The sequence below is a fragment of the Coturnix japonica genome, chromosome 9 (assembly GCF_054131305.1).
Source record: "Coturnix japonica strain WE chromosome 9, WE-NBRP24, whole genome shotgun sequence".
NCBI classification, from domain to species: domain Eukaryota; kingdom Metazoa; phylum Chordata; class Aves; order Galliformes; family Phasianidae; genus Coturnix; species Coturnix japonica.
Window position 1 is genome coordinate 14,621,704 of NC_140671.1, and position 16,201 is coordinate 14,637,904.

Sequence of the window (16,201 nt, forward strand, 5' to 3'; positions counted from 1 at the left end):
CCTAGAGCCCCTAGTCCTCCTATTGCCCACCACAGCCCCATATGCCCACTAGAGTCCCCCTCAACTCTCTTTACAGGCCCTGCACAGCTCTATATAACAGTCTTATAGAACTACCTCTAGTAGAAGCAATCTCCACACAGAGATCCTTTCCCAGCACACTGCGCCACGGGGGGAGCAAAACGGGGGGGGGGGCACATACACACACAGCGCCGGGGGGGCCCGTAACCGACCCCCACCCATCCTTTAAAGGGGTGGGGGGTCCGTTTTAATGGGGGGGGGGGCGAGATCGCCTTCACCCCCCACCCCCCCATTCCCACCCCATCCTTTAAAAGGGGGGTGTCCATTTTGGTGTTGGGGGGCAGTGACAATCCGCCCCCCCACCCCATCGTTTAAAGGAGGGGGGGTCCGAGACCACCCCCCCCACCCCATCTTTTAAGGGGGGGGGTCAGGGGCTCATGGGGGGCAGCACATCGTGCACAACATTGTGGGGGGGGGGGGGCTTTAAAAGGGGGGGGTTACAAAAAGCATAGCTCTCAACTATAGATGGGATTGGGGGGGGCTCAATCGATGGGGGGGGGCCCTTCATGCAGGGGGGGCACAGCGTAAGTCAGCGGCTTTGAGGGGGGGTGTTGGGGCTGTTTGGCCTTTGGGGGGGTTATTGTGTGCCCCACCCCCACCACCCCCACACACAATGGGGTGTTAATGTGGGGGGGGGGGGCTTAGATTAGTTGCGTTCCCTATAGCACTGCCCCCCCCCGTCATTAACCCCCCCGCTTTATCCTTACGGCTGAGCCCCCCCCCGACAGCGCCCCATTCATCTTGATGGGGGGGGGGGTTTGTCACACGACCCCGGCGCGGCTTACGGCACATCGTCGACCCCACCCCACCCCCCATAACCCCACCCGGGGGGGGAGGGGGCGATGTGGGGAGTGGGGGGGGGGTTCCGGAGGTGGGGGTGAGCAAAGCGCAATATGGGGGGGGGGGTCCTATAACTGGAGGGCAGCGGCTGCACAAAGAGCCCGCGGGGGTCGGAGAGCAGCACTTTGGCTGGGGGGGGTCCACGGGGTCCGGGGGTAATGCTGCCCCACCCCCTCCCCCACCCCCCACTGCCGACCCCCCCCCCGCGTTGCCCCCCCGCCCCAACGTCAGCTCCTGCGGCAGCTCCTCGTCGCTCTCCTCCTCCTCTTCCTCGTCTGGGGGGTCAATATGTGGGGGGGGGGGTCCCATCGGGCAGCGGCAGCTCCGCCGGCTCCGATTGGCTGAGCCGCAGTGCGCGGGAGCGGCTGTTGTGTGCCGGTCGGTGGAGGGGCGGCTCTTCATGGAGCTGCCCCGCAGCCAACAACAGCCTGAATGAGATCCTGGAGTCCCAGACGCTGGAGGATGAGCTGGGAAAGAGCAGAGGCTCCCCACAGAAGGGCAAATCACGTCTGATAACGTGAGTGTGGAGCACAGCCAGCCTCTTCCTCACATGTGTGGGGCTTCCATGTTCCTCTGTGCCCATTGCAATGTGCCACCCCAATCCTGCTGCCCAGCCAGGAGTGGATGGGATGAGCAGGTTGGGATGCACAGAGCAGTGCTCAGACATTGCTGGGACATTTGTGCACTGCTGTTGAGCTTCCCTTTGTGCAGCAGGGGAGAGGATGGAGGTTTACAGGTGGATGGTTGTTATTTCTATGGCATTGCACAGGTGGTAGAACCATGTCCATTCCCAAACTTATTCCAGGGCATGCGGGAATTTGTGCAGTTGTAGTTCCTGAATTGTGCTATTTAAAACCCTCCTGTAAATGGGGATGTTTTGTAATGCCTGCTGGGGCTGCAGGCAGCATTGCCTTCCTCCTTAGGGGGCAGGTTTAATCACAAGCCTCCCTATTTCCTATCACAAACGTCCTACAAACCATGTCTGGACATTGCTGTCTCGGCCTGGATCTCAGCTCCTGAGACTGTCAGATGTGAAGCAGCAGCAGCTGGGACAGGGCTGGCTCTGTGTGCCCTCTCTGGGTCTGTGGGCACAGAGTGGGGCAGAGGGATGACTGTGAGAGGGAGGAATTGCCCAGCCACAAGAAAGAGGAAATCAGCTGAAAAGGGGAGATTTGAGAAGCACTGAGGCTGTGGCTGCTTTGACAGTAAGAAGAAACCAAGCTGTCACTGTGCAGATGGGAACTCCAGTAGGAGAGCTGTGGTGGCTTTACAGATGGCAGACAGCAGCTGGAGTGTAGAGCCAAGGGTAGGGGGGGGATCTTCCTCTTAGCAATGCCATGCAAAGAATGATGCAGACTCCTGCAGGGTCGGCTTTGCTGTGTGACCCTGGGTGGAAGCAGCTGGAAGGTCTCAGCCCTTCTGCATTATCCCAGGAGCTGGGGCAGTGCTCGGTCTCATCCCACCTCTGCTAATAGCAAATGAAGAATCCCTTATCTGAGTGCCCTTTTCTCTCATGTAGAGTCACCAACCCTGGGAAGTTCACAAAAAGTTTGGGTGTTGTGTTGAGGGATGTGATTTAACTGGGAAGTATTGGTGATGGTTGGACTGGATGATCATAAGATCATCCAGATCATAAGATCTGAGATCATAAGATCATAAGATCATCCAGGTCTTTTCCAACCTTGAAAATTCTATGGAGTTGTAGCAGATTGTGGGGGTGTAGGTGTGGTATATATATGTACACAGATGGGAATATCCGTATGGAAAAGATAGATCCATGTGTGTTCTGGGCTGCACTGAAAAAGGGGTGGCCAGCAGGAGAGGGAGGTGATTGTCCACTCCTGCTCAGCTCTTGTGAGGCCATATTTGCAGCACTGTGTCCAGGCCTGGGAAGGATGTGGAGCTGTTGGGGGGGGTCCAGAGGAGGGCCACTGTGATGATCAGAGGGCTGGAGCAGCTCTCCTATGAGGAAAGGTGGAGGGATCTGGGCTTGTTTAGCCTGGAGAATGGAAGGCTGTGGGGAGACCTCATTGTGGCCTTTGAGTACTTGAAGGGAGCGTATAAACAGGAGGGGGAATGGCTGTTTATGAGGGTGGATAATGATAGGACAAGGGGGAATGGTTTAAAACTGAGACTGGGGAGGTATAGGTTGGATCTTAGGTAGATGTTTTTTGCTCAGAGGGTGGTGACACACTGGAACAGGTTGCCCAAGGAGGCTGTGGATGCCCCATTCAAGGCCTGCAGGCATTCAAGGCCAGGTTGGATGGGCTCTGTCCATGAGCATTGACTGCAGACACTTGGAACTGATCATCACCCTCTGCAGACAGATTTACAGCCCCTGCACAGCTCTATATAACAGTCTTATAGAACTACCTCTAGTAGAAGCAATCTCCACACAGAGATCTTTTCCCAGCGCCCCTTTGTGACATCATAATGCCCCTTTGTGACATCATAACACCCTTTGTGACATCATAATGCACCTTTCTGATGCCATAATGCCCCTTTCTGACGTCATAATGACCCATTGTGATGTCTTAATGCCCCTTTGTGACGTCATAATGCCCTTTGTGATGTCATAATGCCATTTGAGACGTCATAAGGCTCCTTTGTTTTCATAATGCCTCTTTGTGACGTGATAATGCCTCTTTGTGACGTCATAATGCCCTTTGTGACGTCTTAATTCCCCTTTGTGATGTCTTAATGCTCTTTTGTGATGTCGCAATACCCCTTTGTGATGTCATAACACCCCTTTGTGACATCACAATGCCCCTTTCAGACGTCATAATGACCCTTTTTGACGTCATAATTCCCCTTTGTGATGTCATAATGCTTCTTTGTGGTGTCATAATGCTTCTTTGTGATGTCATAATGCTACTTTGTGACGTCACAACGCCCTTTGTGACGTCATAATGCCCTTTGAGACGTCATAATGCTCCTTTGTGATGTCATAATGCTCCTTTGTGATTCATAATGCCCTTTGTGATGTCATAATGCCCTTTCTGACGTCATAATGCCCCTTTGTGGTGTCATAATGCTTCTTTGTGAGGTATCTGTGGTGCCATTGATAATGAAGTGTGATGAACTGGAAGGCTTTCAGCAGAATTGCAGCCCTAACATAAACAATGACTTGAACTCTGGAATTCTGTGTAAAATCATTAGCTAGCTTGTGGTCCGGGTCTTCAAACCAAAGGCTGTGAGGTGCTGCTCTTGTTGACGCAGGCTGTGAAAGATGACTTGAGCTCTAAGAGTAATTTCCCTTCTGCTCTTTATATGAACGTCAAATCCACAATTAGAATATTAAGAAGATAATATAAAATTTTGCGCTGCTGGACTGAGGACTTCCATTAGCTGTTAGCCATAGTTTGGAACTTGCAAAGCAATCATATTGGAGCCTTGCTGGGCAACCTGCTCCAGTGTCTCACCACACCCACAGTAAAGCATTTCTTCCTAATATCCAATCCTAATCTACCTTCTTCCCATGTAAAGCCATTTCCCCTCATTCTGTTGCTACCTGCCCTTATGAAAAGTCCCTCCCCAGCCTTCCCTGTAGGCCCTCTTCAGATACTGGAAGGCCACTCTAAGGTCTCCTTGGAGTCTTCTCCAGGCTGAAGAGCCCCATCTCTCTCAGCCTGTGCACATAGTAGAGGTGCTTTCAGCCCTCTCTGATCACCTTCATGGCCCTCCTCTGGACCTGCCTGAACATCTCCAAGTCCTTCTTGTGTTGAGGGCTCCAGAACTGCGTGCAGTGCTCCAGATGGGGTTTCAATGAGAGGAGTGTGGAGGGGCAGCACCACCTCCCTCGACCTGCTGGTCATGCTTCTGTGCTTTAAGCTTATGCTTTAAGGTCCTATATGCTTTAAGGTTTAGATAGTGCAGTCGCCTCACCTCTTCAGGTTTATCTGTGAAGGTCCCTTCCAAGTGAACCGTGCTGATCCAGACAGTTCGGATTGCTCATTAAAGTGTTTTAGTAAGTTGGGCTGGTCCTACGAAGCAGTATGACTGCAGTAAGCAGTGTACATGGTGCGCTGTGAGTACTGCACACATTCCTCTTGGCAGCTTGTGGAACAGAAACTGTGCATTGTTTGGATTGTGTAAGTATTCCTGTTGGTCTCTTGTGATGCTTACCTTCTTAGAGCACCTTTCCTCGTTTGGCTCTACATATTTTGGTACCTTACTTGTTCTGTTTGGCTTAGCAGGGAAGGTCTTCTTCTGAAGCATCCTCAGTCTTGGTCTGGGCAGCATACTTAGAAATGACATGGACGTTACATGAGTGGGTGGTCAAAGGGGGGAAGAACTCACCTTTCTGATCTGTTTCCTTTTAGAACACAGTCCTGGAGAGGATTTGCTTTCCTTGTTTCCTGGAGACTTGGATTCTTAGATGGTTTTGACTGCAGCTATTTCTGATGTTAATTCCTTTTTCTGTACTTTAGTAGCCAAGTGCAAGTGGAGTGCTTTGGGAATTGTCTGAAGTTGCCAGGTTGCGTGTGATCACATATGTAACGTGGAGTTATGTGTGGTGCCAGTGATAATTAAGTGTGATGAACTTGAAGGCTTTCAGTACAATTTCAGCCCTAATGTAAACAGTGACTTGAACTCTGGAATTCTGTGTAAAATCATTAGCTAGCTTGTGGTCCAGGTCTTGAAACCAAAGGCTATGAGGTGCTGCTCTTGTTGACGCAGGCTGTGAAAGATGACTTGAGCTCTAAGAGTAATTTCCCTTCTGCTCTTTATATGAACGTCATATCAACAATTAGAATATTAAGAACATAATATAAAAGTTGTTGCTACTGGCCTGTGGACTTCCATTAGCTGTTAGCCATAGTTTGGAACATGCAAACCAATCTTATTTAGACTTTAGTGGTGAAATCTTCTGATGAAATCTTCCTTCTAATTCTGCAAAAGAATCTCGGTGGAACATTTCTGTCTGAAAAGGCTCTGGCATATGAAGATGTGCCAGACTGCAGCCATGTGCCAGATGCGTTTGGATCCATGGAATTTTCTGATGTAGCTTCAGTGTTTGAAGAATCTCCACTCGATCTAAATACTCAGAAAACAAAGCAGGTGTGTGAAGATGTACAGCTAGTTTCTTACAGAAAAAATACAGCTCTTAATCTAGAAATCTGCTTCTCATTGTATCTAGTGCTTACTCCATATTTAAGTATCTAGTGGACCTTGACCAAAGGAAGATAAAGATAGAGCAAAGAAGTATGTTAAGCATAAATTTTGTTGCCTTCTACCTGTAGGCCATGGTTGGTTTGACGTGATCCCTAACTCCAGTGTTTGGTTTGCACAGAAACAGCAAGCAAGGGAACAAGTAAAGGAGTCAGTGAGGATTTTAAAACACAATGGGAAGCGATAAGGCACAGTTAATAAGATTCTGGAGTTAGGCTGGAGGTAGGCAGAGGTTGAAAGGTACCGAAAGAAATTCAATCTTACTGTGTTGGACAACAAAATCCACTGTGATATTATTCAAATTTTTAACTAAACCAAGTGATAATTCATATTTATGTTTAGATAAGCTGGTGAGGGTTAATCCTCAATGGAGAATTGAGATGAACAAATCAAAAAAATGGTGTTTGACAGTCTATAAGAAACGAACTTATTCTAGGAGAGAATCAGAGTTTTCAACTGTTTTGTTCAATAGCCAAATAATGTATGATATTTTTATAAGCATTGTGTCTGACCTTCTCAGCTGTTAGAATTTCTTTGACAGTAACTTCTCCGGCTGTGATCAGAAAACCTTTTGTTCCGTCTCTGGCACCATTCGAGGCATGCTACTCAACTGGGTGATATGGAATTCACACTGTCAACTCCAGTGACAAGAAAAGTGGCATCTAAGAAGCGTGCAAACACAGAGAATGTTGATGCAGAGTCAGTGTTAAGAAATGAGCTGCCCTTTGCATTTCCTGCTCCAAAGGCCTTCTTTTCGAAGAGCCAGACAGAGAAGCAAGTAGAAGGCATATCTTTTTAGGCGCCTACTTCCAAAGGTATGTTGTATCTAACAAATGGAAACCTAGAACATGTGTAGCTTAGGAATTTTTTACTTTTAATATGAATGCAGTACTTGTAGGTCCTAAAATTCTGAAAGGTTTCAGTGTGGGGTTTATTTGGTCACAGCACATACAGCTGCCATCCTGTACATCTGACAGTGCACTGCAAGCGGTTTAACCATATATCAGGGCATGGTACACGTCTGTTAATGATAGAAGTTCTCACAGTTTCACAAGGAGCATGCCTTGAGATGCATTCAGATAATGAGATAAGTGCTGTGTTCCTAAAACTAGCATGTGTCTCCACTCTCCATCGAGATTTAGTAGATAATTTCTTTAACAATTATGATGAGAGTTTTGTTTTGTTTTTATTTTTTTCTGGGCTATTATTTTGAGTGAAAGAAAAGGGTATGCTTTTATTTAAGCGAGCTTTTGATTGCATCATGCTTCTAAATTAAATGTAACCTACTGAATTCCTCATGATAGCATACGAGTACTTGCGTGTATCTGTTCTCCCTAATAGAGGGAGAAGAGACTCAGTGAACCTGGACAGTGTTACCCAGGGTTGTGAGAACAGCTAAATGATTGTTGAGAACTGGTCAACTCGTGAGCCTGAGACCTGGCATCCTCCATCCTAGGGTGGAACTTTACTGGAGCACGTGGGTGCCACAGCAACAAAAGGACTGTGTACAATAGACTGAGAGTTTGCTGAGTTTCTTGGTTTACAGAAAGCACAACTAACTCAGCAGCAAGTGACGTATTTGGGATAGGAGATGACAGCTGGACTTTGAACCTTAAGGACTGCCAAGAAAGAAGCCATCTGCTCAACCCCTGAGCTGCAAACTGCCAAGGAACTCCATACGTTGCCAGGAATGACAGGAGGGTGCCGACCATGGATACACAGCTACGGACTGATGGTAAACTTGAAACAGCTTGAAGTGAGTAAGGGATATCCAGGGTGCACTGGTGCTCAATATTCAAGAAGCCCATCAATCTACACTGGGCCAAAGGATACCAGTTTTAATATCTCATGCAGTGTTTACTGTATTGGAGGCAAAAGGGGGACATTGGCTTTCACCCCACAGAATCACAGAATCACAGAATTACCCGGGTTGGAAGGGACCTCAAGGATCATGTAGTTCCAACCCCCCTGCCTAGCAGGGCCACCAAACATACGCCTTTACTAGATCAGGTTGCCCAGGGCCCCGTCCAACCTGGTCTTGAACACCTCCAAGGACGGGGCATCCACAACCTCACTGGGCAGCCTGTTCCAGGACCTAACCACCCTTCTAGTAAAGAACTTTCCCCTAACATCCAACCTAAATCTTCCCTCCTTCAACTTAAAACCATTTCCCCTAGTCCTGCTATTATCAGCCCTTTCGAAGAGTTTACTCCCCTCCTGGGAGTAAGTTCCGTTCAGGTACTGAAAGGCTGCAATGAGGTCACCCCGCAACCTTCTCTTCTCCAGGCTGAACAAACCCAACTCCCTCAGCCTGTCCTCATAGGGGAGGTGCTCCAGCCCCCTGATCATCTTCCTGTCCCTCCTCTGGACCCTTTCCAAAATCTCCATATCTTTTTTGTACTGAGGGCTCCGCACCTGGACACAGTACTCCAGATGGGGCCTCACAAGAGCAGAGTAGAGAGGGACGATCACCTCCCTATCCCTGCTGACCACCCCTCTCCTGATGGAGCCCAGGATCCCATTTGCTTTCCGGGCTGCCAGAGCGCACTGCTGGCTCATGTTAAGTTTCTCATCTATCAGGACCCCTAGGTCTTTTTCAGCCGAGCTGCTCTCAAGGACAACTCCTCCCAGCCTGTACAGGTGCCTGGGGTTCTTCTGGCCCAAGTGCAAAACCTTGCACTTTGCTGTGTTGAACCTCATTAGGTTCACCCGAGCCCAGCTTTCCAGCCTGTCAAGGTCCCTCTGAATGGCATCTGTTCACCCCAAAGATTCCCGAAATACCAGGCCATCCTGGTAGAGCAGGGTGATATAGAAATAATTGTAACTACTATTGCCAACCCAGTATCTTTCCTTAGCGGAACTCCCCTGGTGGAGAACCAGGATGACATCACTGCTTTGAAACAACTGATGCTGCACATTACATCCAGTCGGTCGGAGCTGAAGGACGAACCCTTAGAAGATGCAGAAGACGCCTGGTTTACCAGCAGCTGCAGTTTTGTGAGACAAGGAGGCTGTAAGGCAGGACATGCAGAAACTGCTACTGAGCAGGGAATGGAAGCACAACCATCAGCCGTGGGGACTACCCCTCAGAAGGCTGAAATAACTGCCTTGACGAGAGCCTTAATGATATGGACAGATGCTAACTATGTGTTTGGGGTGTCACACGCTCATAGTACCATCTGAAAAGAGCAAGGATTGCTCACACACAAGGAAAAGAGCATGATGTAAATGTACCTATGTTGTAGGGCACAGTTCTCTATCCAGGCCCAAGTCTGTGTGGGTGTCTCCTCTATCCACAAAGCTGCTCACACTGCAGGAGGCACAGGCTGAGAGGAGAGGCCAGAGCAGCTCTCCCACTGTGACACGGAGCAGCAGGATACAAGTAAAGGAAGGCCCCGCAGCGGTACTGGGAAGGTTCCACACAGTCATCAATTTTTCATCTGAAAGGTAAAGAGGAATTCCCTTTTCTGCCCCTATCATCATTGGTCGGGTGAGTAGCAATGATGCCCGGTGTGCTTCAATCAATGGAGCAGAATAGGCGGAAGGCTGGGGTGCAGGCTTTCCTCTGCTGAGGTGAGTGGGGGCTCAGGGTGTTGCTCAGTGGTAGATTTGTTCACACTGAGTTCTAACAGGAAACTTGCTCAACATCGAAGGCCTTGCAAAAGTCTGGCTGAGTGATGTCAGTTGCTTTTCCTTTCCCTACTGATGCTGTCACTCCACTGTAGAAGGCCACCAAAGCGACCAGGCTGCATGTCTCCATTTCCGCTGTTTCTCCATTTCCTTCTTGTTGCTCCCTGTAACCAGCAGGTTCAGCCATGCTGCTTTCCTGCCTCCTCTGCTGTGTTTTGTGTGGTCGGGATGGAGCTCAGAGCTCCAGCTCTGAGAAAGGTTTTCTGAGAAAGTTACCATCTCTTTTCCATTCCTTTACCCCTAAAAACAGTTTTCCAGTGTCTCTCATGCAAGAATTCTTTGAACAGCCTGCAGCTGACTCTCCTGAAGCTCAGGGTCCTGACTTTGCTTTTTGCCAGGCACACATTCCTTGAGATGAGGAACTCTAGGAGGGCATGGTCACTACAGCCCTGACCACCTCCAGTCTTAACCCCTGCTGTTCAGCATGTCCAGTAATGCTTCCCTTCTGCTTGGTGTGCTTAATGCTTGGCCCACAAAGTTATTGTCAGTGCACTCCAGCAGGCTCTCAGACAGTTTGCAGCAACTGGGATTGGTGCTGGGTGGTTGCTGGGAGGTGTCTCAGCAGAAAAGCTGGGCTGGGGTGGGCGTGCTGTGTCAGTCCTCATCGCAGCTGGCAGAGAGAGTTAGAGGAGGGTGATGGGTGCTGCCTGCTCTCAATGCTGCTGCACTGAATTTGGGGCACAGCAGCACACTGGTGAGTGAGCTGGGAGGGAGACGGACTGCTGCTGTGCATGGCTAGGCCAGAGCTGGAGGATTGTCAAACACGTGAGTCATGCTGGTGCAGCCATTGCAGCTGCAGCAGGAGTAGAAGACAAAGAGGTTTTGTAGAGGACAGAGGGTGGTGACTCATGGTTTGATGTCCAGGTGGAGGCCGATAACAAGTGGTGTCATCCAGGAGTCTGTCTTGGGACCAGTGCTTTTTTACATGGTTATCAGAGACACCAATGATGCAATGGAGTGCACCCTCTGCTGTTTGCTGAGTGGTGCGGCTGACGCAGTGGAAGGAAGGGATGCCATTCAGAGGGAGCTCAACCGAGAGGTTGGCCTAGGTGAATTTAATGAGGTTCAACACAGCAAAGTGCAAGGTTTTGCACTTGGGCTGGAGGAATCCCAGGCATTTCTACAGACTGGGAGGAGCAGTCCTTAAGAGAAGCCCCGCAGAGAAGGACCTGGGGGTCCTGGTGGATGAAAAACAGAACGTGAGCCATCAGCGTGCTCTTGCAGCTCAGAGAGCAAATGGTCCCCTGGGCTCCATCAGAAGAGGGGATGGCCAGCAGGGACAGGGAGGTGATTGATCTTCATGATCCTTGAGGTCCCTTCCAACCCGGGCCATTCTATGATTCTGTGATTACACTCGCTGTCAGAAAGAATGGCAGCTGTACGGAAGCTGGATATATTTTGGGACAGTTCTTGTAACCAGCTGATTTTAAGACCTTGCCCGAGTCAAGAGTCTAAATTGAGTGTCAGAAGAAAGCTGGTAAAGTGGCTATTGCTCATTCTTTTTCATTTGCTGATTCTTTCATTCGGGTTCCTTTTCCAAAGGAGATTCTGGTGATGGAAGCAATTGAAGAAAGAACCAAAGCAGCTCTTGCCAAGAGTGCTTGAAGTCCCTGTGGAGAGAAGCAAAGAACTTGGGCTTCCTCTGGGATGCGCCCCACCATGTCTCAGGAAGGAGACAACTGCTGTTCCACTTTCTGCTTTGTGTGTGGAAAGGTACGTCTGGGTTTTCTTCTACTTGTTTTTCTTTCTTTTTCTGGCTTTGAAGGAGAAGGGGTGGAGCAAGGGGAGACCCACTGGTCATTTGTTAACTCAAGAGCAGGATGGATTCTGCATTGACTGTGAAAAACCTGGGCTAGTAGCATGGGCATATTTCAGGCTGGACTCTTCTTTTGCTGCTTGGTTTCCTTTTGGCTACAGGGAGACAGCTGTCTAAAGGTGTGTTTTCAAACCCACTCTCCAAAACCATGTTTCATTGTTGCAGGTGGTTCAGTGTGCTCTTGCAGGGTAGATGTGTTTGCTGTAGAATCTGAATGGTTTCTGTTCCTAGGGGAGGACTGGGAGGAGGTAGTGAGAAGAGAATTCAATGCCTGAGGTGTATCTTAGTGAGAAATGTTGGCATGAGGTGCTGAAAGTCTTGAGTTGTCAAAGGCCAGTGATGCTCAGACTCCTTAACCTGCTGGAGCAGGGTGGAAGCAAGGAGTGGGCACTGCCGTCACACAAGCTGCACTTGGTTCTGGTCTGCCAGGTCTGTGCTGGCCTGGATTTCTTCTGAGAAGTTTGTTGGAGCTGCTTGGAGTAGTGAAGGGTGGGGAAGAAGTGCTGCTCCAGAGCTATGAGACGTGCAGCTCCTTCTGAAGTGCTCCTGAGAAGGACGGAGCGCATTTGCTGCAGCTTTCTCTGCAGATGTGCTCCTCACCTTGAAATCCTCCTGGTTTGTCCTCAGCTCCTGACCACGGCCTGTTCTCTGTTTTGCAGGCTGATAACATGCAGAAGCCGCAGCTGGTGCGTGCTATGTCATCTTTAAACGTACCAGCATTTGCGGCAGCCCATGTTATTAAGAGCCACGTCGCCCAGGGGCCAGATGAGCTCTCTCTGGAGGTAAGCAGTTCCAGGCGTTCCGTGTTGTCGTGCATAGAAGAGGGCAGTCCTTTCTGCTTTGTTTTCCTACCAGATTTGCTGAATCTGGGATTGATGTTTCAATCTCTTTCAGGTCGGAGATCTGGTGAGCATTGTTGATATGAGGACATATCAACAGGCTGAGCCCCTGGTGGAGAGGCAAGCGTGGCTTTGAGGTAGGCACACGTTTTTGACTAGAGAGCACAACTTCAGTAGAGTTGGGAATCTCAGCTTGGAGCTGCTCTGCCTGCACAGGATGGCTGCTGGATGCAAACAGTTGCCCTGTGTCACTGTCAGTGGACCTTCCCTTTGGCTCTGGGCTCGGGCTAATGCTCACCTGTCTTTTTGTTCTAATTACAGGTTGGGCTTTTCCCTGGTGAGTGCATGGAACTCATCAGCGGAAAAGTTCCCGATTCCCTCCTCAATTCATTGCCAAAGCCAGGTGCGTAATTTACATTTGACAATGCGAGTTAGTCAAATAGGGTCAGAACGTTACTTTCAGGGGGTTTGTTTATGCCCAAGTTCAGCAAGCTTAGAAAGAGAACTACAGTAATCTCCTTGGGCACCTCCAGGGATGGGGAAAATCCATTCTTGCGTGTCCTTGTTGGGAATGTTCTTCCCGTTGTTTCATGCTCTGTTGAATGCATCGCGCTCAGCTTCGTCCAACCGAGCCAGGCCTGAAATGAACTGGTTTCTTTGTTTTGTTGCGCAGAGCCAAAGAAATGGGGCAAGCTCATCAACGGCCTTTGTTCCCTGGTGAAGGTCAGCCCTGGGAGAGCAAAGCAGCCTGAGCCTCCGACATTCTCCGGATCCATGTCCTTGCTTGACATCGTTGAGAGGTATTTAGCCTTCAGGACTTGAGGGCTGAGCTGTAGGAATGGAAGCATCCTCTGCTGTTTGAAACAGAGGGCGTTTCTAAGCTGTGTTTCAGCAGAAAGCAGGCAGTGCCCAGAACAGGCAACTTTTGGCCAGGGCTCGGTGCAGCTCTTCCATCACCCTGCACCACGTCTGACAGCATGCTCTGTTTTCTCTGCAGAATGAGTTCTCCCAGGAAGAGGGCAGAGTCAGCAGCTGGCAGTTGGTGTTCCTGCTTCTGCCTGGGCAAACCATCCCCTGTGGCCAAACACCAACTGCAGAGCAGTGCCAGGGAGCCCTCTGAAGCAGAAGTCTTGGTCCTGGCAGGTAAGGGTGCAAGTCCAGCTTACAAAACACTGCTTGTCAGCAACACAGGTAGAATTCATGCTTTCAGTGGGCTTGTACCTCCTTCTGGCGTTCAAGCCCGTGCCTGACATCTTCAGTTGATCCCTGTCTTTCCCAAATGAGTCTCTTGTCAACACAAGAGCTGGACCTGCACGTGGATCACTTTCAAGACAGTGACACTGTTGCTAGAAGCCTATTTGCTTCTGCCCACCACCACTACATAGCCAAATGTCAAGAATCTCCATGGTTCATCTTGCGAACGTTCGACACTAACTGCTGTACATCTGCTCCTTCCTAGGTGACCCGAGCCCTTGTATATCCCCAAGACGCAGGGCATGTTACGATGACGCATCTTCCATCAATGAAGAGTTGTTACTAAGCACAGAATGCTGCAGTTCAGATGAAAGCCTTCCGTATAACATCAGCTATCAAGAGAAGAAGGTCATCATCGTTGAAGCCTTCATTCATCCCATCCCTACTGAAGCTGCTGACCTGAGCCCACCAGACACCTCAGGCACCAGCCTGGACTCAATGTCTCTGCAGTGCAGCCCAGCCCAAGCACAGCCTGAGTGCCCCGACAGCAGCACCACCATGCAGGCTCAGGTCAGCATCACCGAGGAGAAGCTGAGCATCTCGCAGGGGGGCACAGAATCAGGACACGAGTCCCAGGCTCCGGGCAACAGCACGGTCTCTGAGCAGCTCTCATGATTACAAGAGAGGATGAGTCCCATCTTTCCTCCAGACCTCACACCCCCTCCTTTCTCCTATTGAATAAAGGCACGCTCGTGCTCAGTCAATGCCTTGACTGAATTCCGAGTTTTCATTCGCAGAGATTGGGATGAGTGCAAGAAACTGCAAGGCAGCTCAGCTTACAACACTCTGGCTGTGGGGTTTGTGCGGCCGAGCTCTGGGTGTGTTCCCATTTTGCCTGACTTTGGGATGCCTGCAGCGAGAGCTCTGCTGCCGTTGTGTATGGCAGCAAATAGTCTCTAGCATCCTGGATGCTGCTCATGAAAACCCCAAGCTTCCTGGCTGTGGCTGTGATGCTTTTCAGGGCCTTTTGATGCTCTTTGATGCCGTGGCTGCTCCCTAACACCTCTGTCCTCCCGCCGTGTCCATTCCTGGCTCTCACCTGTGAGCTGTCCCTGCAGATCATCTCTAGCCCTGCCATCATCGCTCTGCAGCAGGAGGAGCTCGCCCTGACCAACATCAGGCAGTGCTGCCTGCCTCTCTCACTCTCTAGACCAAGTGTAACTACGCTGTCATGGAGACAAATGCTTTCTGTCACATCCTCCATCCCTGCAGACATTTACCGGTAGGTGGCTCTTGCAGAAGAAGATTCAAGCAGCAGAACCTTTTGCTCAGCTACAGCACACAAATGCTACAAAAGCAGGAATAACCCGCAAGCTCTGGGTCTGTTTGTCTTGCACAGGCATGCACTAACTGCGTTTGATGGTACCCCCCATCCTTGATTTCCTTCCCTGCTTCTTGTCTGATGACGCTGCTGAGCCAGGAACAAGCTGCCCAGTGTGGCAGAGCATGGTGCAGGGCTGTGCTGGGACCTCCTCCCCTTCATCTGCTGCAGATCAGTGCCACACACGTGCCATCGAGATGCTCTGGCACGGGATGTGCCTCCAACCCAAAGCTCCTTCCCACCTCCCAAGGAAAAGCAAAGCAACCCAAGAATCTCCAGCAAAGCTGCCCAGCAGACAGCAGGGAATGCAAACAGCTTCTGGCTGCTCCCCTGCACTCCTGTCCTAAGTAATAGACCCCATGAGGACTGGCTGGGAAATCAGTGCATGACACATGTGAGTGTGCACAGGATTGTGCAAAGCAGTGGGGTTCCATGAGTTTGTGTATGTGTGTCTCGGCTGTTATGAAAGCATGGGAAGACTGCCTTACTGAGTCCCAGATAATTACTTATCCTCAAATGATTTTTCCTGGCCAAATTTAAAGCCTCTTACAAGTAATCGAGACCAACAGGCTGTTGTTGCACAATCAACAGGCACAAACTAGATGAATAGCTGAGGAAAATAAAGCATCATGCCAAGGGTACTAGATAAGTGAGCAGCTTGAGATCTGCACATTTATGTGATACTCATGGTCTTAGACAATATTTGCTTAGTGAGGTCACATAGAATGAAAGTAAAATAGAAGAAGTGCAATTGGTCTCAGTTCACACAGCTGGCTGGTTTGTCTCCGGCTAATCCTGAACTGCCTCAAGTGACTGCTTTGGTGCTCTACAGAACAGCAACTTCAGAGATCTCTTTCTATTACTAAGTGTTTGAAAGAGCAATTTGCTCTGTTAATTATCCATCATTTTTGTGCAGTCTGTTTTGTCAGACTTGTCTTTAGCTTCCAAGTTGTATGTGAAGAATTGTTTCCGTTGTAATGCACAATGTACTAAAAATTGAGAGATGAAAATGTGAAGAGTTTTTCCAGCTTTGATTTCATGTCTGGAATTTTGGAACCCACTACTTGCAGTTGTTAATCTGTCCAAACTGGTCTGGTTTGGGATGCCCTCATCCTTCTTGAATCGCTGTTAAAGGCGGAGCAATTCCTACAAGTGCCATGGCCCCACTGTTGTTCTAATTCTTGTTTCTTT